The 25,851-nt window shown below is 41.8% G+C and overlaps 1 long non-coding RNA gene across 3 annotated transcripts in view; it reads right to left on the bottom strand.

Annotated features, from left to right (window-relative positions):
* Window positions 1–23,187, bottom strand: part of LOC116965917 — a 129,716-nt gene extending 106,529 nt beyond the window's left edge. For 2 of the 3 annotated variants that reach the window (XR_004409804.2, XR_004409805.2), the window contains exon 1: window positions 23,027–23,187. This is a non-coding gene — a long non-coding RNA (uncharacterized LOC116965917). Of the gene's footprint in view, window positions 1–383; window positions 538–23,026 lie in introns of all 3 variants that reach the window. The other variant, XR_004409806.2, reaches the window with a different exon arrangement.
* Window positions 23,188–25,851: the final 2,664 nt, after the last annotated feature.

A 25,851-nucleotide genomic window follows, 5' to 3' on the forward strand; every position in this document is an offset into this window, starting at 1 on the left:
CTTTCCTAAGCTAAGCTTAGAAACAAAGATGCTAAATCGCTGCAGGATCCTGAGTCTGGAATACAGCAGGGGAGACTGGATGTCATCAGGAGGATTGCTCACATACTGTCACATGCAGCTCCTCAGCAGGTGAGGGAATACGTGGAAACAGGGAGAGAACGCTAGCCCAAGGTGGGGTTGAGAACTTTCAGAAACCTGCAACGGAAGATTAAAGGTTAAGGAGCAGAGCTACACACATAGACCTCTATTGCTTTTACAAACAACATGCTTTTATAAACTGTGTAAAAAAAAAAAAAAAAAGTGTATTTTTCTTTTTGAATAAAATAATAAGAACAATGCATAATTTCTTTTTGAAGAGGTTACTTCTGAGTCACTACACCCACCTGACACCACTTGACACCTGCAGAGCATAGGATGCCTGCATCCCGACGTGTACTCCGAGAATACCCAGCAGTTCCCCCCCAGGGATAGGCACAGAAAGCCAGGCCTGGTTTCGGAGCCGTCAGTCGGTGAAGGACAAGCAAAGGTGTCAGCCACCTTGTAAGTGTGACAAGGGGAGGAAAGTGGGCTGAGAGGCGAATGGGTAACTTCAGCACATGACAGAGACATGATAGAAAGGCATGAAGGATGAGATAGTGAAGACATTGGTTTTTGAAGGCTGACACAATTTAAACCAGAATAAGTTTGGTCAAATGTTTATCATAGTCTCTCCAGAAACCTCCACTGTTCGTGTTTATTAATTTTAATGGGATGGTATCTGCAGCTCCCCGTCAGAACCAAGGCTCCCCTGACACATGCATGACAAGAGGATGGGATCCTGCCATGCACAGCGTACAAAGAAGGAAGATAAATAGTGCATCAGGAATAGAGCAGCAGGATAAAACTATCTACATGAGTTTTGGAGCCTTTGAGAGTCCAAATTTTCTTTTGCAAGAAATTATTCTGTCCCCCAAAACCTGCATTCATTCCAAACAAAATCAAGCACCATGTTTGAAATTTCCCAAGCAGAAAAAAAAAAAAACAAAAACAACACACAAAAAAAAAAAACACTATAGTGTTGGTTACAAATATAACATCAAACCAAGTACATCTCAAATTGAGTTCTGAAAAGTGTAGGTTTCAATTAATCCATGCATCTTGGCTCACCTGAGCAGTTCTATGTACACACACACACATCTGCAGTTTTTAAACATATAAATAGGCATCCCCACCTGTCTCTGTTTTGTTGCAGCTGTGTCCTCTTTACGTTTCCCCAAGAAATCATTTTTTGACATAAAAAATTATTCCCCCTAGCTAGCAGCCTGCCTTGAGGCTTTAAAGAAACCCATGGATGCAACAGGAATGAAGCCAACAGCATTCCAGAGTCACCTGGGAGAGGGACATAGGGCATACTCCTAAAACTTAGAGTGTGCAACACTCACAAGCTCAGACTGTCAGCCTGCCCCTGGCAGCTTTTACCATTTCTGATGGCAACATGAAGGAGGACATGAAGACGTGGGACTGATCTCCCCTCGCTGTAACTCCCTGGAAGCCAGGCTGCCTTTATACTCAGTGGAGAGCGAGTGATCCCTCCAGACAGGGAATATACCCTTCCTAAGGCGGGTACCTGAGACAGACGGGATGAATCACCCTCTGAAGGGGCTCTCTCTGCACAGAGAGAATCCCCCTGACACTGTAGAGGGGCCTCAGACCACGAGCCTGGATCTGTTGCCTGTTACAAACCAGATGAGATTAATCCCTCCCAAAGGGACTCTTTCAAAGCAATGTCAGTGTCATCTAAGGATGACCCAGCTCAGTCCTCTGTTCCACCACGTGCTGTATCTTTATGCCTCATTAGTTTATATCAGCCAGCAGAGAATGGATTAGTTAACAGTACTGAGAAGTGCAGTGCTTCCGTTGAAAAACCGCCTGTGTCAAAACTGCACCCCATTTTTGCAAGATTAATTACTGAGCTTTTTATTCTGGTTACTATATCACCAAGAAGTCATATTCTGTCCCAAAACAGTTTTCTACTGTTTAAACCTACAAGACAGCTTCCTTGTTTTAACTCCAAAGTTGTGCCCAATCTGACAAGGCTTAAGTGTAGTTTCACCATTTACTACTATATATTAAGCACTGGCAAACCTTTGTGGTAAGAAGTGAAATCATTTCCATTTTTTTCCTGTCCTTCACCACAAGTCTGTCACACATTAGGAAATACTGGCAAGAGAAACAGTGTTACTGTACTTCTTTACAGAGGTACAAACTGCTAAGAATACATTAAATAACCCAATTTAATTTTACAAGTGCTGGTTGTATTCTTTGATATTTTTGACTTCAGGGACCATCTGGTTTCAAGTCCAGTAAAGTAATTTTTTTTTAATCTTCATGAATGCCAGAGGATTAAAAGATGAATTCAGAGATTTAGGGGCAGGTAACTGTAGTGGATATGGCACCAGAAAGCCTGTCTTCCACAGTGAGCCTTGCCAGTGAGCTGCTCTGTGGCCTTGAACAAATCACCTCTCTTGTACTTCTGTTTTCTTGTCAGTATTTTTGTTTCCTTAAGCGTGTGGTTTCAGAGGAAACTTCTGTGGGTCTGTAGAGTGCCTGATAGTACAGGATCCCAGCATCAAGCAAAGTGACACTATAGTACAAAAATAAGGACAGAAATTTTGGGAAGTACGAGGATTTGAAAGGAAATTTCTGTAAGGTTTTTTTAAACCTCTGATGCTATTGGTGTCTTCAGATCTCCAGGTTCTGAAGGTGTAGAAGTTTTTTAAAGGAATAAGTGTCTGTCATAGATCATAACAGGGGAAAACGTAGTCATCTATGTTTTTGTGACTGGCCTCTATTCTGCTTGACTTGGTTATGTTTAATACCTGTGGAGCAGGTAATTTTAATAAATAAAAAAAGAGAGAAAGGGAGAAAGTGTCAGCATGAGGCTGGGTATGGAGTTATTGAGAACAGGAGTGTAAATGTGTCAAGGAAATCCCCAGTGATCCAAAAGGGAATGTGAGCAGCTTTGCAAGCCGCAGAAGCAAGCTGGAATAATTGTGCAGGGGTCTTAGCTTTGCAGAAAGATCTTCATTTTTCAAACTGTAAATCAAACCAAATTAAATCAAACCTACATTTCCATAGCACCTTTCATACCGGGCTCCCAAGGCGATTCACACAGAAGGCAAAGCCACTCAAGTGTTTATGAACGCAGCAGGTCATAAGAGCGTGCCTTGAGCCAAGGTGTAAATGCTGGGCGCGCAGCAGCAGCAGCAGAAGGCCCTGGCTGAGGGGTCCCCACGCCACGGGGCCAGGCTCTGCGCTCCCACAGGGAGGGGAAAGCCAGGGGACACTGGGCCCAGCGGGGCCACAGCGTGCAGGCCGGTACGTGAGGCGCAGGGCATTCGCGAGCCGCACCGCGTATTCTCAGGGCCTTGTAAAAGACAGGCTTGAGCGAGATGACGACAGGAGAGCTGGTTAACTGCCGCACAAGGACCAACAGAGAGAGAGGAGAGGCATTTCGTGCCTCCTCCGTTCCTTATCTGCAGGGTACAGCGTTGGTGCAAGACAAGGACGCCCTAAAATTGCCCCAGGGTACGCAGCCCACGACTGCAGCCAGCAGCTCCTGGGCAGCAGCCAGGTTTTGGGGCACACGGTCGCCACAGGCCGCCCATCCCACAGCCCACTTTTAGCAGAAGCATCAAACTCCCTGGCCCTTCCCTGGCACTGCCACGGGAAAGGCAGCAGGCTGGCGTGTCCCCTCAGCCATATTCAGACATCAGGCCAGCTGCTGGACCAGACTGGACAGAAATACAGGTACAGCAGCACCCGGGCAGTGAAATCTTCAGCTGCCATGAAACAGCTCTCTTTCTGTGCACCAAGATAAGGAATAAAAAAGCTCTTGGGTGTAAAAGCTGCAAAACCACTGAAATCCTTTCACCAGTGACTCTAGGCAGCCTCACCTTTCTAAGGTAAATTTCATCTCTGCTAATCCTATCAGTTAATATTGAAATCAAATACAATACGGTATTTGATATGACAGTCTCCTTCTTATGAAGTCAGCTGCAGCATTTTTTATTTGCATACGATTTAATTACATTTTCATTCCAGGTCTTCCATCCTGTGTATTGTGGGCAAAAGCACATGAATTCTGTATGACTGAAATGGTGGGAGAGATTATAAAACTTAGAATAATGCTGCAATGTTAAGAAATAAGGAAGAGAAGTATTGTTTTAGGAATGAGGCTTCAGGATTATGGGTAAAGTGAATAAGCAGCACAGTCCCATTACTGAAAGATATAGAGCAACATTTCAGCTGCCCATATAATTTTCAGGATAGCCACAGCCTTTTTCTGTAAGATACTATACCTTGTTTACAGGCTTGATCTAGCCCAATACTTAAGGAGAAAAAGTTCAAAAAGTGCAGAGCAGCAGGTCACCTCAGTTCCAGGCAACCTGCAACTACAGCATTGATGGACTTACTCTCTATGTTTCCAAGATGTGGGCTGTGGGTATGGGGTTATCTCCACCCTGGGTTCTCCAACACTCCTGCTCCCAGATTAACAAGGCGTGTTGAAAATCATAAAGATGTTCTGCATAGTCAGAATGGAAAATACAAGGTTCGTAATAAAAGGAAACAGCCAAGCAGACAGTTGGATTCTGTGCATCAACGACCATTATTTATGGTCGCTGGTTGTGAAAAGCATTAAGACCTCTCAGAGACAAACACTTGCTTATTAGCTGAAGGCACACACACAACATTCAAGTGCAAAGTAATATCCCAAGCCACTTGTAAATAACACATAATGTAGAGTAACTTCACTCTTTGTCACACCAATTGTAGCCATCAAGTGGAAGCTTGATGGAATAGCTGCAAGAAAACGGTAATAGGGAGAAGCCCCTAGTTGTTTTGCACACATGGGGAAGGTTTTGTGAAGACTTGGGATACCAAATATATTCCCAGGCCCAGAGGCTTATGTCCTCAAATGTTGACATGATTATTTACTACTCAACTACATTTAAAAAAAAAAAGTCTGAACTTGTTTTATGACACACGGGTTTGTCTACCATATCAGAAATTGTCAAGGGGAGGAGAATGCTGCATTCTTATATATTCAACTGATACAGTGAAATGGGCAAGGGGAAATGTTTCTGGTCTTCTGAGTGCAGATTTTTCCTGTTCCTGGATTTTGTTCCTAGCCAAGTTCATGATTTCACAGCATTTACTGACTCAGTTTACCCATCAGTAGGCTGGGTATAATGATAGTGCTGCTTCTTAATTCAGAGTTCATGTTTTCATAGTGAGCTGAGACAAACAGAAGGTGCTTTATGAATGTAAAATATTGCTTTTTTTATTCCTCCACTCTGTGCAAGGTCCATAACATTATACAGTAGATAACACGCTCCTTGTGCACAGCATTAACTTCCTTCTTTACTGTAGCAAAAGGACATTCAGAAAGGCAGAGATTTGCAGCCAAGCCAACTCAGACAGGGCTGCCTGTCTATGAAGAATGGGGATGAAAAGCCAATTTTGGTTATTTTAGCATTAAAATGTTTCAGTCATGGCAATCCTTAACGTACTGGCCATTGGTCACCACCTGTTGGATGTCACAGCACAATTAAGATTTCTGTCTTTCTAAATTGTAAAGGGAATGCAGCATCTCCTATCCCTTCACGGGAAAGTTGAAGGGTAACGGGTACAAGTTACTCCTGGGAATATTCCAACTGGACACAGGAGGAAAATGTTTTGCAATGAGTACAATCAGCCATTGGAATACTCTCCCCAGGGAAGTGTTGGATTCCCCAACATTGGACACTTCTAAGATTCAGCTGGATAGGGTGCCGGGCCATCTTTTCTAGATGGTGCTTTTGTCAAGAAAGTTTGGACCAGGTGATCCTTGGGGTCCCTTCCAACCTGGTATTCTACGATTCTCGGATTCATGATCACAAGGAATATTTGTCTCTATTATCCTAGTTAACAAAAAGGTAAACTCATAATATGAACTCCAAGGTATTTATCCTTTTTTAACTTTTTATTCATGACAGAGCTTAAAATTATTTTAAATCAGTGCTCCACTGTGCAAAGGTTTCAGTGTTAATGTTTCACTAGTGCTACGTGCATTTCCTCCAACAATGAAATTGTGAATATATGGAAACAGAAAAGCAGACAACAGTTTTCTCTGGATTAGCCATTTCTGTAATGCACATGAAGGCTTTAAAATTTCAGGACCAAATTTGGAAAATGGCTTCTTCCTCTGATAAGGAAAGAACTAATTAAAACATAAATATGGAAAAATTCCAATTAATGATGTAGTCAAACGATGTGAATGGTAGAGTTGTAAGTGGTAAGTGATCTTCTTTGGAAGAAAATTCATGGTCTTGTATTTTTTCAACACCACAACCCCTCCCCCCCTACACACACCCCAAAGCTAAAGGAAATACTGATTTTACACAATTGATAGGCTAAATAGTTCATGCTCATTAGTACTTGTGAGCTGGTTTTGCACTATAACTGGAGGTAGGATGATAGCAAAGGGAGGAGTAACTAGTCTAGGTACTAAGACAAGTGACTTTTCAACAGCATGAGAGAGTAGTGCAAGCCCATCACGGTCCTTATATGTATATTTGCATGGTTGAAGACCATGCTCAGGGAGGCTTCACAGCTCGTGCTACCAAAACCAACCAGAGAAAGACTATAAATGTTTCAGATAAAGGCAGATAAAGTCTCACATGTGTGGACAACAAGATCAACAAGCTACATACTTGTGTTTCATGAATAAACCACTGTAAATAATAAACTGACCACTATGTAATTATCTCAATCTCTTTTTCCATGCAATGATTTTGCCAGATGAAAGCAAATCAAAGGAACTGGATTTTCCCATAGATGCTTCAGTCTTATAACAAGGAATGATTAGTCCCATCTTTCTCCTTCCCTGCTTCTCACACCTCAGGACAGCTCTTCTTTATACTCTAATGTTGGCAGAGGGGTGAGAGTAGTTCTTGTAATTCAATCATCAAGCTTTAAGACTGCTTCCCAAGGCTAAATGGAAGCCAAATCTCAAAGCTGCATGTGTCTTATGGCCTACTGGGATCTAAATACAACTAATTTCTGCTGGCTGAACTGTAATAATGAAGATTGTGAGTGCTCAGTGATAAAATTGGGGAGGCTGTATTTAAGGCAATGGAAGTTATACCATGTGCAAAATCCTATTCCCCAGACCAAGATGGAAATGCTGTTGTTGAATATTTCACGGATAAGACAGAAGAAGAGTATAATTTATGCATTATAATTGAAATCAAGGAAGCATTTCCTGCTAATGCTGTCATGCCTGCTTTGCAAGGCTAACCCTAATGACCAACAATTGTACTTTTTAATACAATTTCTGAAGCAAGTGGTGGCTGGGGAATAGTCCCATTGGAACACACACCACACATGCCTCCCCTACATTTCATGTACAATTCACAGATGATTGCTTTGCAAGACTGTGGATGCATGACTTACTCATTCTGGAGGAGTGAAGAGTCCCATAAAAGCATTTACTAATAGACTCTCTGGCAGGAAAAACCACCTCAGTGCAGTTCCAAGCCACTCTAAACTTTTTTTAATCACCTAATGAACAATGTCTCCTTTTCATTGTTGGGAATGCACAGAAAGGTTTGGAAAAAAAAATAAGAACCAATCCAAATCACTGTCCACAAAGGTGGCTGGACTTTTCTTCAGTAGAAAGCAAATGGCTTGTATCCTTCTAGTTTGAATAAGAAGCAGAGAAAAACTAATTATTTCTTTGTATTCCTGACTCTGCAAAAAGCCATAATAAGAAATGCCCTAAGAAAACCTTGTTGTCAAGATTTACAGAATAAGGTTTGCAGGTGCTTTAGCTCAAGGCTGAAGATGTTCAGCCTATTTTCTTTGGGAATAATCACACGAAGCACCAAGAGACATCACTATTTCCTGAAGGGATAAGAATGGTCACTTCCTATAAGTACTAGGTAGCGTTGCTTTAAGGAATGAGCTCATTCAACTATAACCTGTATAGACCCTTAAATATCACACAAATGGAGCAAAAATTCATGGAGAACAGCCTGAGACTTCGCACTCACCTTTCCAACAATTTCAGGATACTGCCAACAAGACATTTTACCTACTGGCTGATGTTGGCTGCATTCGCCTGTGCTCAGACAATCTCTCCTCTCCAGTACTAGGGTCAATTTAAGGAATTACATTAGGGCACAAGGACCATCACTGGCAAGAGCCACATCCTCACATTCCCTTCCTTATTATTATTTCAGCTTAGCCCTTTCTTGTTTCTCCAGCATAACTACTTACAGCAAGAGTATTAGCAAATGATGTAGCAAATCAGTGATAAAAGCCACTGGTCATTAAAAGGAGGAGGCATCCTGGGTTTAAGCACTAATAAGAGGGCATTAGCACTATAATTATTGCCACATTAGGCCACATTAGTGCCACATCCATATCTGTGCCAGCCAAGTCTTGGAAACCCAAATCTTTTTTGTTAATTGTTTTTCATGATGCTTTTGTCTCTCATGATTCTCCTGACTTCAAGCCTGTCTAGTCAGGCTCTCTCCTCCCTTCGAGATCTTATAGAGAGAAGTGTGTTGGCTCCCAGCAAAGAGAACGCACTGAACACAAGAAAAAAAAAAATCCTAAATCTTCCCTAGTTCCTATCTGCCTGAAAAATACACACAAAAGATTCATGGATACATCCATACTAGTGTTGACATATCATAGAAAGCAGTAAGACAGCTAAGAGAAATTAGCTTTTATGTAGCTGTGTCTGCCAAGACTAAAATATTTTCCACCTCCAGTCACTAAGGGTCTTTCTAGAGTAAAATCCTTTTTGGATCCTAAACTAGACTGCTTTTGATTTTATTCAGTCTAGTATAAGATCCTCCTTGCTCCTAAATGTAAAGATACAGGATCAATAATTTCATCACAGCAATAATTTCTATCTGTGTCAGATAGGAATTGTTGACAGATGATGCTCCATCTGTCACAGTATTTTACAGTAACAAGCCAAAACACAGCAAAAAAAAAAAAAATACTGTAAACTGTACTGTTAGGAACTGTTGCAACAGAGCATCTTGGTTTTTTGGTAAATAAAAGTTATTACAACAAAAAGTCCCAATTCAAAGCTCAGATCCTGGGACAGGTATAGCTACTTAACATCTTTACACAAAGGGTTTGAAATCTAATAGTACCTAGCAAGGCACTATTTAAAGTAGATTTACATTGACAGACTACCACACACCTGCTCTCCTCACACTTGGAACAGGGCAGTGCAAGCTATGTCCCATCCAGAAGCCATGCTACTACACTCACACGGTGTCAAGCCCCAGCTACTACTCTAGTTACGTATTCATATTCCCCTGGATCAATGTTTAAATGGAGCAGTCACACAATGGTCTGTATCTACTTATTCCAGCAAGCGCAGAGCCACATGTGCTCAATGGGGTTAAGCCAACAAGCATGCGGGGCAGGGATGGCAGATGGTATGGAAACAGAGTAAACTTTGGGAGGGCCAGAAATGTGTGATCCCTGCTGGCACCCACTAGCACCCGCTGGTGAGGAGATCCTATGGCTCTCACCTGACCCCTTTATGCTCCTTTTCCCATTAGGATGGTGATAGCCACAACGGATTCTGCATCTGGTTCCTCTGCAAGGGTATGCTCTTTAAAGTGTATGCCTCTGTCTAACCTGAAAGTGTGGCCCATCCTTTAACTTCAGTCTCATTCAAGTTTCTAACCCCCCACATGCTTCCCCTTCCTGTCCAGAACATCAGAAGGTTGAAGGCAGGAAAGACAGATGATCCTGCCCTTGAACTGGCACTTGTTTTCCAAGTCAGCTTTCTATCACAGGCTCCCTGCTAAAGCTGTTTCCCACTAAAACACATAGACATGGACAGAAACAAAACAAAGTGCCTGATGCAGTAAAACATACTGGAACACAATGCACAAATCAATGATCGTTTCAAATTTAAAACTTCATGCAAGTCACACAAACCAGAACCACTCAGCTTTGCACAGTCCTTGATGCAGCATTCTGTACAAAAAGAAACAGCAAGACAGAAAGGGAAAAAAAAAAAAAAAAAAAGTGCATAGAAAAATAAAAAATTACATCAAACTTGATTTATTTTCTGCATTTGCCCCTATATTCTAGACTTAATTCTTATTGTATCACAGCTGTTTTCCTGCTTTTCACCAAGCCCAGTCCAATGGCACAGCTTCCTCAATGTTTTCTATGTGTTTGCTGGGTGAGCAAAGCCTTTTCATTTCACACATCATTTACAGCTCGCTGCTGTGATTTCAGAAAGGCAGTGGGCTTTTACCAACCTAATAAGTGAGATAAACATTTTGTGTGTCTGCTAATTCTAAAAGTTCTGCAGATTTTCTGACAGTAGGTACCCTGAGCAGTCAGGGAAATTCAGTGGTTTCAATTCGATTTGCACCACATGGCAAACAATTTTGCCCAGAAGTCAGTAAATAAATCATGAAGAACGGGAGGGAAATAAAGAACAGATTCTTCAAAGTTGTATCCCATTCCTATAATGCAAACCTAATTCCTCTCAACTTCTGTCTTTTATGTGCCTCACCAAATTTATTCATTCACCCCTGACTTGAACCAATAGACAAAAGGTAAAAATTTCTTTCTCTCTTTACTGTCAGTGTGCCAGACCTAGACATCTTCTCCTGGCATAAGAAAATGACTGATCACTCACAGACAAATATTGGATAATGCATTCAGCTGTCCAGTGCATCCAAGTCGAGCTTGTATTTTCAAGATCACTAAATGTGAAAGACACAAGAAATTGGATGTCTAATCTGTACATAGAGGATTTTACCTGATACTCACTGATTCAATGGCAAACCTCCTATTCATTTTAAATGTGCAGAACCAGAGCCCTATATATGTCCATGTAAATTGGTCAACTATATGCAAATAACAATATGATTTAAAAAGGTAAACTATGGATGCAAGTTAGGTGTGGGGTTTATGTATGTCCACCTGTCCAATGCTTTTTAAAGTGTTGTTCTGTTTGAAAAAAGAGAAACAGAAAAAGGAAAACTAAACAGCAAAAGTGTGAATCTTTACACAGAGATTTTTTCATGTGAGAAGACCTGAGTCCATTCTTCTGTGCAGCCAGAGATATGATCACTTACAGTCAATATACCACCTTATATTAAAACAACTAAAAAAAGGCATTAAAAAAAAAAAGGCGTAAAAATTTTGCTGCCTGGCTTGTTGTGTGGTTTGTTTTTTTTTTCACATCACTAGTAACACCCTCCTATGCACTGTGAGCTTTGGCACTGCAAAATGACTAATTCCTTCTGGATTCTTAGAATATTGTCACCATCAAACCTCAAGATCAAAATTATTAAATTAAAGAATTACATGTCTTATTTATTAACAACAAGAGAAGAAAGGGAATGGTGAAGCATTTCAACCTCCAGGCCAGAAGAAGCAAGCAAAGGGCCTGATTCTGCTACTTTCATTTAACTTCATTAAATAGCATAATAAGGCATGATCATAGCTAGCAGAATTGGCAATAAAATGGCTATTCAAATTTAATCAGTATGGGAGAATAAGGACTAAAAAAAGGATGAGGGAAAAAATGGATGGATGCCTTCTATCTGGCATCGCAGTCCGGAGAGACTGGAAAGTGATGATTGTCTCATGTTCCTTATTTCACACAGCAATATGTTGTAAAGAGGATGGAACCAGTCACATATGTTCTGGGCCTGGCTGGGATGCGTCTGTTTTTTAAGAGCATGAAAAGAATGTTTCTCCACATTAATAAGGACTTAAGGAAATACACAGCTACATCTTCCAAACCAAACAAGAGAACGCCAGAGTGAAGAAGATGCAACCTTCTGAAGTGAAGCTACGCTTCAGGCAAAACCTCATGAAAACTGGAAGTGAGAGTCCCCCTGCTAAACTTTAGCCTTGCATCCCCCTTTGCCTGGGCAGTGCTCAAAGAAATACCCATATTGCTAAGGGAAATCTCTTGTACATATACCCTCCGGAAACTAAAGATCTAATTTAGGAAAATATTAAAAATCTTAGACCTTACATGTATGCCCAAATTTAAGCATATGCTTGAATGTGTTCCTGAAAGAAGCTCTACTTGTGTAACTGGTTTATTTCAACTATCATCAACCCTGAATATCTAGAAATTGAACCATCAACATTTTAGTTATATCACATCAGAGCCAATTTTTAAGTTTGTCTTTTGAAGGATGCTGACTGCTGTATCTAAAACATCCAAGGTCTTTTTCTTTTGGAGAGAGGATATGTAGCAGATCAGGCAGAAATGCACAGGGGTCTCTGAATATTTTTGCTGTATATCGCTGTGCATAACCAATTATTTCATAAATTTTAAAAAAATGCAAAGCAGGATATTTCAAATAGGAAACAACATAAGTAGCACTGTTTTTGTGAGAAATAATCATGTTATTATGGAATACTAATCCAAGTAAGCTTCTTTATATTCCAAAATATTGTTTTATACATGGGATTTTGTATTCTTTTTGGTGTGTCTTTTAAAAGGGATGTAATATTTAGGAATTGAACTATTAGACCTCAGCAAGGCTGTTATCTCAGGAAGAGAAGGACTCATTGCAAGTACTTGAGAAAGACAACAAAACAGTGAAGTGAAAAATGCCTCCAGTGCCAAAGATATTTTTAAGATATCATTGAACAATGTTAGCAAAATTAACACTTGTAAGAAAGTAGAAAAGGATTGAGAAGAAGGGCTCAGGCAAATGCTAATTGGAGAGGTTTTCAAATTCCTGTTCAGAGAGGCAAAACAGTCTTCTGGGTAGAGCTCCCCTGGGATTCTGGAGGCAGGAGCTCTCTCCAACCATCACTCCCTGAACCCCCAGGTGACTTATGCAGAAAAAGAGCCATGAACTTTATGGAGCACTTTGAGAGCTGTCATTGCAAAATTCTGTGTCAGGAAAAGGAATTCCAAAATCTGTAATTAGCTGTACACAAGGGTATCACATAAAGCATATCGGACATTTCTACCACCATATTTTCCTTTGAAATCTGTTTAAAATTTAAGTGTGCGATAGTAAGATGCCTGAGACTTGTCTCCATTACAGCCTGGAACAAGCAGGATGTCCTAGTGGTGAATTACCGACTCTAATTTTTCATTTTAGTATATAGCAAATTCCCCATATTTCAGTTGTTCTGAAGGTGAATATATTAATATTTTGAAAAGGACATTTATATGTAGTCTTTTCTCTCCAAATACTTTCCCAGGTGCTCACAAGTCACACATCTTTGGGACGCAAATAACTGCAATGCCCATTAAAGGGGGGCTGCACAAATTCAAGAGAAGTAGCTTGCCCATATCCCCCAAAATGGTGGCCAAGGCAAAAATGGCTTTGAAATCCCTTAAATTTCCAGTGCCAGTATTTGCACATGAAAAAGCTATGTGTCTTAGAAAAATTAAAAAGTCATTGCAGGTAAATTTGGGGTTGCAACTGTTAATAGTCAGTAAGAAATAAATTACACAGGCCTTCATTTACACCATGCAGCTGCAGCTCCTGCCAGTGGAAGCCATACACATACCTTGAGGACAGACTGATGCAAAACAACACACCTTCAAAAGCAGAGGAGCTGTTACTGGACTTCTGGTATCCCAGATGGGCACTTGTGAAAATGTTACCCATAACAACATTTTTGCTGATGTAATTCCTTTGTGCTTTTTTTTTTTTTTTAATGTGGGCCTTTCAAACTTCAAGCAAAAAGTACAGGTTAATTCTCCTTCCTCTTACTACACTAGGTAACTTCTAAGAGTTCATAGCAGGACAGAGAGAAAGAAATGGCAACTTTAAATTGCAGAAGACACACTATATTTTATTTCTTAATGTGAATGTGGCCTAAATGGCAATTCTTAGCTTTAGTGGAAAAGGTATTTTAAAGCCTGCCTACAAAAATACTTTGTCCCCCTTCCCTATGGTAGTCTCCTTCTCCTTCATATCTTTCCAGCTTCACAGAAGTTATGCATATTAGAACAAAGGTACCACATATTTCTGGATTGAAAATTAATGTGGTCCTTCTCTTACACATTAATTGCCAAAAATGAGATCAGAAAGAAATACTAAGGTGAAGTCTAGATATAAGAGTGCTAACAGTAAATATTCCTCAGGTCTTTTGGCCCCAGACATAAGATTAAACACCCCTGTAACTTGTAGCCTAATATCTCAGCCAAACCTATAGCACTGTCATAGGTTCAGGGGCTTATTTTTTAGTTTCTACTCTTTCCACCACTCATTAGACTTTGGGACTCTAAAATGGCCTTTGTTCCTGCCAGGAACATTCTGCCATCATCCAGATTAAGGATTCATGCACTTCTTTTACTGTAATGTGACTTTTTATATCCAGTATAACCTTCTGACAATCGTGCATGCTTGCTGTGAAAGAGAAGAGATATTTTCCAATGTCTCTGTTCAATTATTAGTGTCATCTGTAATGAACTATTCTGGGAAATTGCAGAATTTGTCTCTGTTGTACTATGGACAAAATAAAACACAATAGAACATTAATTTAAATAGCAAAACTGATGTTCGCAGAAATATAAAAAATATTCCAAAGCCGAGGGTGGTTTTTAATTTGCTCCATCTGATGAGGTGTTTCTTTTGAGAAGACCATTAGACTCATAAACCTGATGCACAGAGGGTTTAACACAGGAACAAACATGAACACTCACACATCTGTAAAAGAATGGCACACCTCTGAATTACAACACAGCAAGTGACTCCACATCACAGGAAAATGTTCGAGGGAAAGTATTAGATGTTCAGCCATGGATGGATCAATGTTTATATCAAGTGATTTGACAAAATCAAAAGTGGTATCTGTCTGGGAGGTGGTACAATTTACATTTAGGGCAGCAATGTGGAGAGGCTAAAACTGCTGTATTCACTCTGATTGCAGTGTGCTCATCTTTCACCTTGAAGTGAAAAAGGCATCATTTATGCTGCTTTTTTTTTGTTCTCAAATGCAGTTGCCACATTTGGGGTCTAAATTTATTGTGACTTCAGCCTGAGTTTTCAACATTGGTCGATTCAAGTCTCCCATGTCTTCAACAGTAGCTGCAGAGGAGAAAATTTTGACTTTTACAGCATAAGAGGGTTGGGCACACAATGGCAGTGGCAAATCCCATATTGCCGATGTGCTTGGTAGATAGTCCGGACAATATTTTACTTTCACATACACACACACTTTTTGGTACTCTCCAAATAAAAAACCATTAAGATTAAAGAACATACTAAAGTGAGCACAGAGAAAGGCTTTTGAAAACACTGCTTTAACTCTTCAGTGCACCTTTTGTTTGTAAAACGGCCATAATCCTTGCATCATATTATCTAATTTTACCTAATGCCTCGCTCTACAATATCTCGTAAGACCCAGGGATGACAGGGCCTATAAAACTATATTGTTATCCATTTTTCCTATTAATGGGGCACCACTTCTTCTGTTTGTTTCCCGTCAGGAGCCCTGCTGTACAGTGTCATGTATAATGCATTTCTATAGCATGCTGCTGAGCAGCTCTCTTCCACTGGCTCAGCCTCACTTTGGAAAGAACAACTTGCCAGAAACCGCTAAGACCCTCCATACAAACAACCAGAAATTAAGACTCCGCAGGGTAGTACACCGCTGCCTTACAGCAAGGAAATAAGAAGCAGGGCTATGGCCGCCCATGAACCCATCATCTTTTATCTCGGTTTAGTCGGCTATCCTCACAGCAGCTTTCCTACGTTTCCTATTCTTTAATTTCAATCCAGTAAAAGGGCTCCCATGGCTGAGGTACAAGGTCTTTGACACTCACGTCCTGTTAGCACTGTATTGCAAACCTTCAGAAGCACCACTGAGAGTCTTGTTCTCCCACTGTCATCAAAGCAGTAATGGTGTCACTCTCACATGCATCACCAGCTAAGGTTAAGTGTTATGTCTGTTTAATACCTCATGTACTTTCTATCCAAGACTCTCCTCTTGTGTCAGGGGATGAACTAACTACCCAGTTGTGTCTCCGATGTGTGTAAATTAGCATTTACATGATATAATTCCCCATCTGCACACACATTAAGGAGATACATCTTTCAAGGCCACTCTTACAGGGCATATATTGATTCACACCACACAAAGTCATCACCTCTCAGGGAAAGGGGATTTGATTTACAGATGACCCCACGGTGCACATGGAGAGGTCAAGCTGCCATGATCCTGCCTGAAACCTCCACAGATTTGGAGGAATGGTGCTGGCCGCTTCCTCCAAGCCTTGTGCCCACAGTCTGCTGCCAGGGAGGAGTGCAGTCAAGGCCACAGCAACACAGGCCTTTCAGGGCAATCCTTGCCATTGCCTTGAGGGCAATGTCTCTCTGCTCCTCCATCTAAACAGTGTCTACCCCCTTCTGTAAGACAAACTGTTTCCTAAACTTTGTTTTTCCAAAAAAGCAAAACGAGTTGCTGCATAGGTCCGTCATCATATGTGCCCCTCTGAGTAGAGAAGTTGAATAGTCCTCTCCTGACATCTCCTTTAATAAGCAGCCTGACAGGTTATGCAGCTTCCAGTCATTTTATTGCTATGAGCTGGGTAAAAGTTAGTGGAAGATGGTGGGTGTAACACTTCATCCTTTCATTCAGAATAAATTCAGAGAAGCCATTAAGGTTCTTTATGAAGCCAGATGTTTGAAACAATAATGATCTCCACCCCAAACATAACTACATGCCATCTCCCAAAACAAAGACACATGTGGACAGAGAGGTTTCACAGGCAATTATGTTGTGAGGGATTGTGCGTGACAGAAACAGCAAGACCAGAAAAGCTGAGGAGGAAGATTAAAAAGGATTCCGTCACTATTCTGACAAAACAGGAAAGAATAAGCATCTGGATGAGCAGGGGCTGGGGCAGAAAGACCTGACCCTGTGTGTAGAGATTATCTCCTGCCTGATCCCCCATGGATTCAAGGGAGTAGTTCCTTGTGCGTTCTTTGTCATAATACAAGATTTCATCAAGACCACCTGATTGCCTCATCCATCTCTTCTCCGAATAAAAGAGCAGCAGTACCCTGAACTTTGGCTAACTTCTCAGGTCAGATATGCATAACATCTAACCTAAAGGACTTTTAGTATCTATGTTCACACACACCATCTAATGAGTGAATTAAACTCAGATCGTATTTTGGGTGTAGGGGTTTTTTAACCACTACACTAGCTGTGCAAACTTCCGTCTTCCCAGCCCTGTACACATAGTTCAGAGGAAAGACCACCTGGCCCTGGAGGACACTTAAGTCCAACATGAAAACTTGTTAAGTGTTTGGTGATCCCAGTTAATTTGCAATCACAGTAACATTTTGCATTTGCTTCCACAAAACCAGTATACTCCTAATGGGTCCTCAAGTGTAATGACCATATTTCCTAGCCAGCAATAAGCAAATGGTTATCATTTATTTAACAGATATTCGTAATGGTCACATACAAGATTTTAAGGGAAAAATGTGGAGGAAAGAGGAGGAAGGGGAACTGCCATTCTGCAAACATATACTGTACACTTCATAAATTAGTTGCTCTTATTTGCAGTACTTCTTTTAGCTGTTGGATGGATTCATTGCAATTCAAAGCCACCATATGACTAGTTTTATTCTTTGTCTTCTTACAGCTCAAAAGAGTGCAGTCTTAAGAAAGCAGTGCTTTGGACCACTTGTACTGATAACAAAAGGGAGAGAACGTCCCAGCTTTTGAGTGAACCACATACAACAACTGTTGACAACCCTTCCCCCTATCTCACTGTACTAGAGCAGCCAGCTTGGAAAATACCTCTTCTTTGGCTGCTGTAAAGCATCATGTCTTTCCAGCCCCTTTCCTACACTAGTGCCTCCTACCCATATTAGCCACCATGCTCTGCCTCTGTATCTCCTCCACTTTCTCCAAACAGCTCTTGGGAAGAGGCAGAAGACTTTGCTCTTCTCCACTGATGGTGAGAGTGGTGTCCTCAATCTCTGACTCCACCCAGGAATAAACCTACAGCCCTTTGCCATTTTCATCAGCCCTTAACTAAAGCTTCCCCTTCCCAAACACCATTCCCTCCTGCACCCTGGGTGTGCATCTCCTCACTCTACTCACCAGCTCCATTCCCCGACTTCCCCAGCTGCAGCGGGTTAAAAAGGAAGTGTAAGATTTTGTCTGCAATTGATTTTAATTCTTTCCCTCATGCTGCCCCTGCAGGCACTAGTTCGCCAGCCCAGCTGTGGCACTGAGCTCAATCAGTTCTCCCTCACGCACAGCCTTCCCTCAACAAGCTGTGACTGATCAGAGAGGGACAACTGCACATGTACATTCATATTCATTTCTTCGCACGCTCTGGAGTTTTCTTACAGTATGATGCCTATCAGAAGAAAACATCTGCTTTGTTTGTTTTTTAAGGTAATCATTTCCTCTGCAGCCCTGGAAATGCAAACACCGCAGCGCTCAGCCCACTGCAGGAGCACCAGAGAGGGGCTCTGAACTGAAAGTGAAACGGATGAGAGCAGCTGAAGTGTTCAAGCAAAATGAAAATACAAAAAGCTTAAGAAAACAAAACAAAAAAAAATCAATCTTAGTGGGGGAGCTAATGGGTTTTTGAACATTTCTGTTGTTCTAAGGCCCTAATGTGTTGTTTTAAGGAGCTGAATGGGAGGAAGAAATGTGAAATTTTTCTTCCCACCACCAACTGTCCAGAAGAGTCATGGTGATATATTATGAATTTGGCTAGGGCAGGTGTCTCAGCTTTCTTCTCTCCCAATGAATAACATTCCCCAAGTCCTCTCATGTACCAGGTCACCTAACTCACCTGCCAAAGTGCCAGACCACACCTGGTAAAACATCTAGCGTGGCTTTCGGCCTGCTAGATCAGTCCCAGTCACTCTGTATTTACTATTGGAGCCTCTTATTTCGTGACCCCTGTCCCATGCCAAATGTTCTGACTTGAAGATCCTTTCCTCTAGTAGCTACATGCAAGACCCAGCATCAGGAAGCAGGCTACAAGTTATGTGCCATATCTCAAAGAAGTGAGATATAGGAAACACAACGAAAAAGTCAGTGATATGTATCATACCTGATGCATGAGATTTTACAGTGCTATTTGAAACAGTAACAGCTAGGTCTTCTCCACATAAGGTTTTCAGTGAGAGTACAACTGTACCAAGACCAGAAAAATGTAAGCCATAGGATAAACACACCTGTCATTTTGCAATAAAAAAAAATAAGTCTTGATTACATGAGCATCATGAATGACAGAAGGAAATGGAGGCTAATACAAGGTGAGAAGTGCATTAATGAACTTCTCTGTCCTGGAGAGAGTGTAAGTGCAGAGCCCTGGAGGACTTGTCAGGCAGGGACTAACCTGCAAGACAGCAAGAACCAGGAAAGGTGCTCAGGAAACAGGTCCTGTGGTCCTCTGAGAAGCCATGACTATGAGGAATGAACATCAGGACAAAACCTGCACAATAAAACCATGTGAGAGCAGCTGAAGGATGCCATTAAAAAGCTAGGCATGGATACATGGATGTCCAGAACCCCCTACATATTCTGAAAGCTGAGGCACGGAGAAAAAGAAAGACAAGTCCCTGGTGATCCTGAAAAGAGGAGGCCAGAAAAGTGAGTGAAATAACACAGAACTTGCTTTTTTACAAATTGGACCTGTGCAGGCGTGCTGAACCTGCTTTGTAGAAAATGTAATCTATGCAACCGAAGGGGGTAGTGCTCTAACAAAAGCCCACATTCTGCAGGAACTGATGATGCTACCAGAAAATGCTGGTATGACAATACACTATGTTCCAGGCCAGTCCAAGATTTGGTCTTTTGGAAGCAAATCAAGGATGTGGTTTTAGTATGGCTCTTATATTGACATCACATCTAGCTTTACAAGTTGCTAAATGTTCTTATGTATCATTGAAATAAGGAGAGATCATAGGAGTTCATGGTGCTCAGCATGTGACACAATGGAGCGTATACATTCTTTCAGTGCAAACGGTGATGTCTCCAAATAATAAATACGAACAAGTAAATAATTTTGCTACTTCACCTGTTGATCTTGTCTTATAAAGGGGGATCTCATGGAGGGATCCTGCTGGACACTCACAGACTACCATTATTAACATGATGTACCTTATTCAGCAATTTGTCCAAAGACTCTCAAGAACCTTAAGAGCTTTAAAAAAGGAAACAGACTTTAAGCCTTGTTATGTAGCAACTGTAATCATCTTGTTTTATTCCTTAGATCTTACTATTTGAGAGAGAAAAAATAGGAGACACTTTGGGGGAGGGACAGCAGAAATAACAATTTGCAAATCTTGCTGAAATGTATTTAAATCACAAATGGTGACATTTTACTGAAACTACACTTTTCCAGTAAAGGGAATGCAGAAGAAAGGAGGGCTGACCCTTCCTGTCTTGGATGATAAATATTAAATCTACTTGAACTCTAGGAATTTACATAAGTTGAAGCAACAAACAGAAAAGGGCTGGCTGAACCTAAAAGAACTGGAACATTTCTCAGTGCTCTGGGAGCCCTTTCTCATTTCAGTGTGGCTCAGCGTCCTTGGCTATATTTTCTAGCTTTCAGAGGATGAAATACTGAAGCTATTCAGCATTTTGCTACAGTTGCAGACGAACATGGGAGGGAAGCAAGTGAAATTACAAGAGCAGAGATGCCTTCTGTTATTATGCTTAAGTCCTACTGTCATTCACTCCGATTTCAAAGAGCAGCATTTGTAGCTAAAAGGAAAACTCACTCCAGCACTTAAAACCAATCAGAAATAAAGAGAAAAACATTTTGGAGGAAATACACAATCTTTATCAGAGGAGCAATTGCCAGTCTTAACTGCAAACAGGGAAGACTGATAGGTGACCCCTCAAATAAATGGCCATAAACCTTTCATCTGCTGGGAACAGTAATGACTGCCTGAATATGAATTAACTCTATTGCATGAAACTGAATTTCATGTTTACCACTGCCTAAGAATGAAAAGAGAATGCGTCCTTACTGTGTTTATGAAGAAACTTCTCTAGCTATGAAGAACCACACAGCAAGATTAGAATCATTAAAGCAAAGGACCCAGTGAGATGTGGAGCAGTTGTCATTCCCACAGCAGTAATTTACCATGGGGCACTTAAGAGGGTCAGCGTGTCCCTCAGGACTGGTCTCTGAATTAGGACTCATAACACCCTGACATCTGCTGAATGTCTCCCAGACAATTGGAGCATGGGCATATATATATGCTAAGGTAGCTGGTAGGGAAGTATCAGCTTGGTATTCCTCAGCTGTGGACTGGAAGGACTGGAATAGCAGTCAGTGGCTGTCAGGGTGAAGGAGTAAGTGGTTACCCCATCACTATCTAAACTCTTCATTATCATTGTACGTCCACAGTGTGCCATACAGCTCCTGCCTGCTACGAACACCAATCTTATTTATGACACATCATACAGCCCCTGCAGTAAGTGAGGTACTCTGGCCCTCAGTGTTTCATGAAAAACTGCCTTGCACTGCATTAGCATGCAAAATGAATAAGGCAGAAGCCCAGCTCCAGCACCTCCCCAAAATAATATGCAACAATCTAATTAAACTTTATTGTAACTATACAAGCGAGGAAACAGAAAAAAGGCTGGGTAGGCGAGCTCAGTTTTGTCATTTCCTTAGCCTTTAAGTGTTTGCAATTTGATAGTCTTGTCATGTAGGGCTTTTAATGGAATTTCGTGCATTTTTAGAAAATAAATTAAATGATGAACTTCTACATGGTTCAGCTTCTGCTAGGCCAACACACTAAACCAAGGCAAAAACTTGTGCAACCAATCAGGCAAATTCACTGCTTCCTTCCACAATGGCTCTTCTATTGTAACTGTCTAGTGGAGGAGCTCACCTTTCTTCCTCAGTGCCTTGTTGGTCAAAGAGAGAGATTTCCTAAGCTACAAATGAGAGCATGGTACCAGCATGGTTTGGTACCTAGAGAGCACAGTCTGCATACACAGAAAACACCCTGTGAACATCAGCCAGAAACAATCAGTTGCACCAGAATGGCTGAAAGATACCTCAGAACCAAACGCCAATCCATCCCCACATCCACGAAAACTGTCAAAATTACACAGTTGGAAGTCTAATATTTTAAGAAATCTTTCTTCTTGTACCTATCTCAGCTTACAGTTTCCAATTAAAAAATTGCTTCTGGGCTTGATATCAAATGCTTAAAATTGCAGCCAGAAACATAAGCAACTCAAAATAACCCCCTTAGAATGGAAACTCGTACATCCTTCATACTGCTATGCCTGGAGTACTCTGCCAATAAGATGCCTAAAAAGAAGGAGAGAAACTCAGGGTGGGAGTGAAGGGAAGGGGAATTAGACAAAAAAGGAATGAAAGGGAATCCCACAGGGAGCCAGCAGAAAAGCTCCAGACATTCTGGCGGTTCTAAGAGTTTTTTCCAGGTGGCAAAATATACACTCGAGGGGGACTTTTGATGAAAAAGGACTGGGGACTTCAGGGCACGGGCCTTAGGAGACCTGCAGTAACTCTCTGAATCTCTGCTGTATTGTCTGCCATAGCATATGATTAGCTTCCTGTGCTGTAGTGCATTGTAAAGCACTTTATAAAGCAATGAATTACACAGCTGAAGTGGAGTAACCACATGCAAGCAAATACGACAACCATTATGCTCTCAGCAACATCCCCCCACACAGCCACGAACATTTGCATTAGTGCCAATTAATCTGAGGTGGTACAAACTCAGCGAGGCATAGGATTTGTTCTTTGGTGTGAAGGAGGAAGGGAGGGGAGAAAAATATCCTTTTGTCTTCAGAGAGGAAACATCTGTAGGTGTTTTCAAGGGCTTCGGTGACTTTGTTTAGCGTGGCGCGGGGGAGCGTGCTATTGAGTACTTTGATCTCACCAGCAGGTGACACTGCAGCAAGTGGGAGCAGCTATAAAAAGTCTGAAGCATTCTAGGGACAAGTCGCACAACCGGTGCGCAAATGTGTTTTACGTGTGACTCACAGTTGCCGAGAAGTGGGAACGTGCAGCACGGGCTGGTCTTTTGGTTTCAGCTTCTCCTTGTGTACTGATGTCTTCCTTTTCCCCTCGCCTCCCCCTGCCACTGCTTTCAAACACCGGGGTGAAGCACAGAGTCAGGAGGCGCACCAAGTCTTTTAACCTTGCTGCACATGGAAAAGCGTATGACTAAAGCAATGCCAGGGAAAACTGTTTAAACAGCCCTACCTCTCGCTGAAGTCAGCAGGAAAGACATATCCTCTAACGTCAATGCTTAATACCTAGAGGAGCCTACCAACCACTAAATGGGGGGTTGTGCTTTTCCAGCTCCACGTTTCAACCAGCCATTCCACACAACAAAATGATGATGGCGTTTGTGAAGCACAGGTTATCCTGTGATGTAATTTTTTAATCTCATGGTTAATACAAAAGAAAGCAGATGAAATACTTGAGAATTGATAACAGATATACCTCTCTTACCTCTCTGTTGTGGCTGGAACTACCAGGAGGACTGACCCTATGTAACCCTGGGCTCTGGGACCCATGTCACTTAGGGGCTCGGGAAGATCAATCTACTTCTACATGAAGATCCGGTACCACTAAAGAAAAATCTTCCTTCATCTTATGCACGAAAGTTCACAAGTCCTAATTTACCAAGCACGGCTTGCTCTGCAGATCCTGGTGAGGTCCATGGATACCCTATAATGTTAAAGGCCGAGTGAAGGGGCTCTTATTTTTTCAGTCAGTAGTCCCTCAGGTGCAAAGGGGATATAAGCAGAGCTGCCAAGTTTTGTTCAGCTCCTTGTGTGATATATTGATTTTGTAAATGGGTTAGTGAACTGATTTACCACTTTCTAGACAATTTGCATGAAGCCTTCAGTCGTGTTTCCCAGTCAAGACACCCTGCTCCAAACAACAGCAAGGGTTTGTTCCCAAATCCTTGCTGCTGCGCGTAGGGGAAGCCAAGAGTCCTTCTGAGAGAGTCTAAACTATATTTGCAAGAGATGATGGGAGGCTGCAGGGCACTGGCAGGCATAGGCAGGTAACCACATAGGGTTTAATGCCAGAAGCATTTGTAACAGCTTGCACTGTCAGTCCTGCCAATGCATGGCTGCTCTACTCCAGGTGTGTTTGGTACAGAGAGAGCGGGTGCCTGGTGCTGGTACCTGGCACAATGTGGCCAAAGTGAATACCTGTTACCTTACTGAAGCTCATGTGAATGTGTTAAAAAACAGTTGGAGCGTGTCAGACGATGACAGAGGTGCCAAAACCAAGGTGCTGGGCAAGAAGCATGGTCACAGGTAGTCCCAAATGGCTCCACAAAGGGTTCACAGAAACACAAGAATTCAAGGCTCAAAAAGTGTTTCTAAACTGCTTCTACACAAGCCAGTAAACCAAAGGATATGAATAGCACTTCCATAACATTTTACACATACGTCTAGAAATGTTTTGGGGTTTTTTACTATTACTTGAACTAGAATGCTGTAGAGCATCAAAAGGATGCTCTGTTTGGAGAGCCAGAAGCAGTTTTAAATCTAATCATTTAAACAGAATACATCTGCAGCACTACACCCCCTCCTGTGTCCACTGGAAGGGCCCATGATTTTACAATCACACGTTCCCATTGATTTAAAGAGTCATACAGACAAGGCAAAGTGACAAGGATGAAGAAACTCAAAGCTGACTTTGAATGAAAGCAAACACCTAGCATAAACCAGTTGAGAATCCACACTTTTTCACTGGTTTCTTTGACTGGGAAGCCTTGGAGACATTATTTGTGACAACCATAAGTAAAAAGCCACATGTTGCCTAAAGTGTGACTCTTTTACTGAAGATGTTCCCTCATTTACAACGAGATACAGTGATGGACTTCAGATTGTTCAGCTTCCACAGTGTAGATATACAATTTCTCATATGTACACTGAAGTGCACAGGTGAGGTTATATATGCCTGATACGTTACTTTATGTACATTAAACTATCAGCACTACAAAACTGCAGTGGAGATTATCTACCTTTCTAGTCCCAGAAAGAGAAAGAAAGGGGCAAGCAGCAAAAGGGCCAAGCAGTTTTTCTCTTCATCATTCCCACTTCCTACATGAAAGGCTCACTGACAGAATTTGCTCCTAAATTGTGGTTTTTTGGAACAACACTTTCTAGTCACATAAGCAACACTTTATTTTTCCAAGTGTAGTTATTTAGTTTCTTCACATTTGAATTTTCATGTCACTTCTCTTCTCTCTGTAGTTTTTGCTTTTTTAAACAGTGTGAACACATTCTGTAATTATTGCTGACAGCCCAATGTTTAATGGTGTTGAGTGTCTTTTATGGCACAGTCAGACGTTTGTTTGGGAGACAGCTGTCTCTGCTTAAAAAGTCGCTGCCCCTTAACTATTTATCGCTGCCCCCATGGCTCAGACGGGGCAACTGTCCGTACCTGCAAACAGTTGAAGCAAAGCCTGTTCCTCTCTGTGCTGCAACAGCCTGGAAGAGCCCACGGATTCAGTTACTGCACCTCAGCAGAGGGGAGCAGAAACAAATAGCTGATCAAGCAGAAACTTGTTAAACCACCACAGCTGTTTCTCAAGCAAACATCCAACCGTGCCCTCGGAGGCAGCGCGGCACACGCGGCGCTGGAAGGGAAGAGGCTCCCGAAGCCAGGAGATGCTGTGGGAACCGTCCCACATTCCTCCCCTGCCCCAGCTGAAAGCCAACCGCTGCGCTGTGACCGCGGCTGCTCTGCACACTCGCCCGCTCCGTCTCCGAGCCTCCTCCGGGCCTTCAGTCTTTTATCCCTGCAAGCCCCAGAAGTACCATCGCGTACTTAAAGCA

This window comes from Tyto alba, unplaced genomic scaffold (genome assembly GCF_018691265.1).
Source record: "Tyto alba isolate M040663 unplaced genomic scaffold, T.alba_DEE_v4.0 Super-Scaffold_22, whole genome shotgun sequence".
NCBI classification, from domain to species: Eukaryota; Metazoa; Chordata; class Aves; order Strigiformes; family Tytonidae; genus Tyto; species Tyto alba.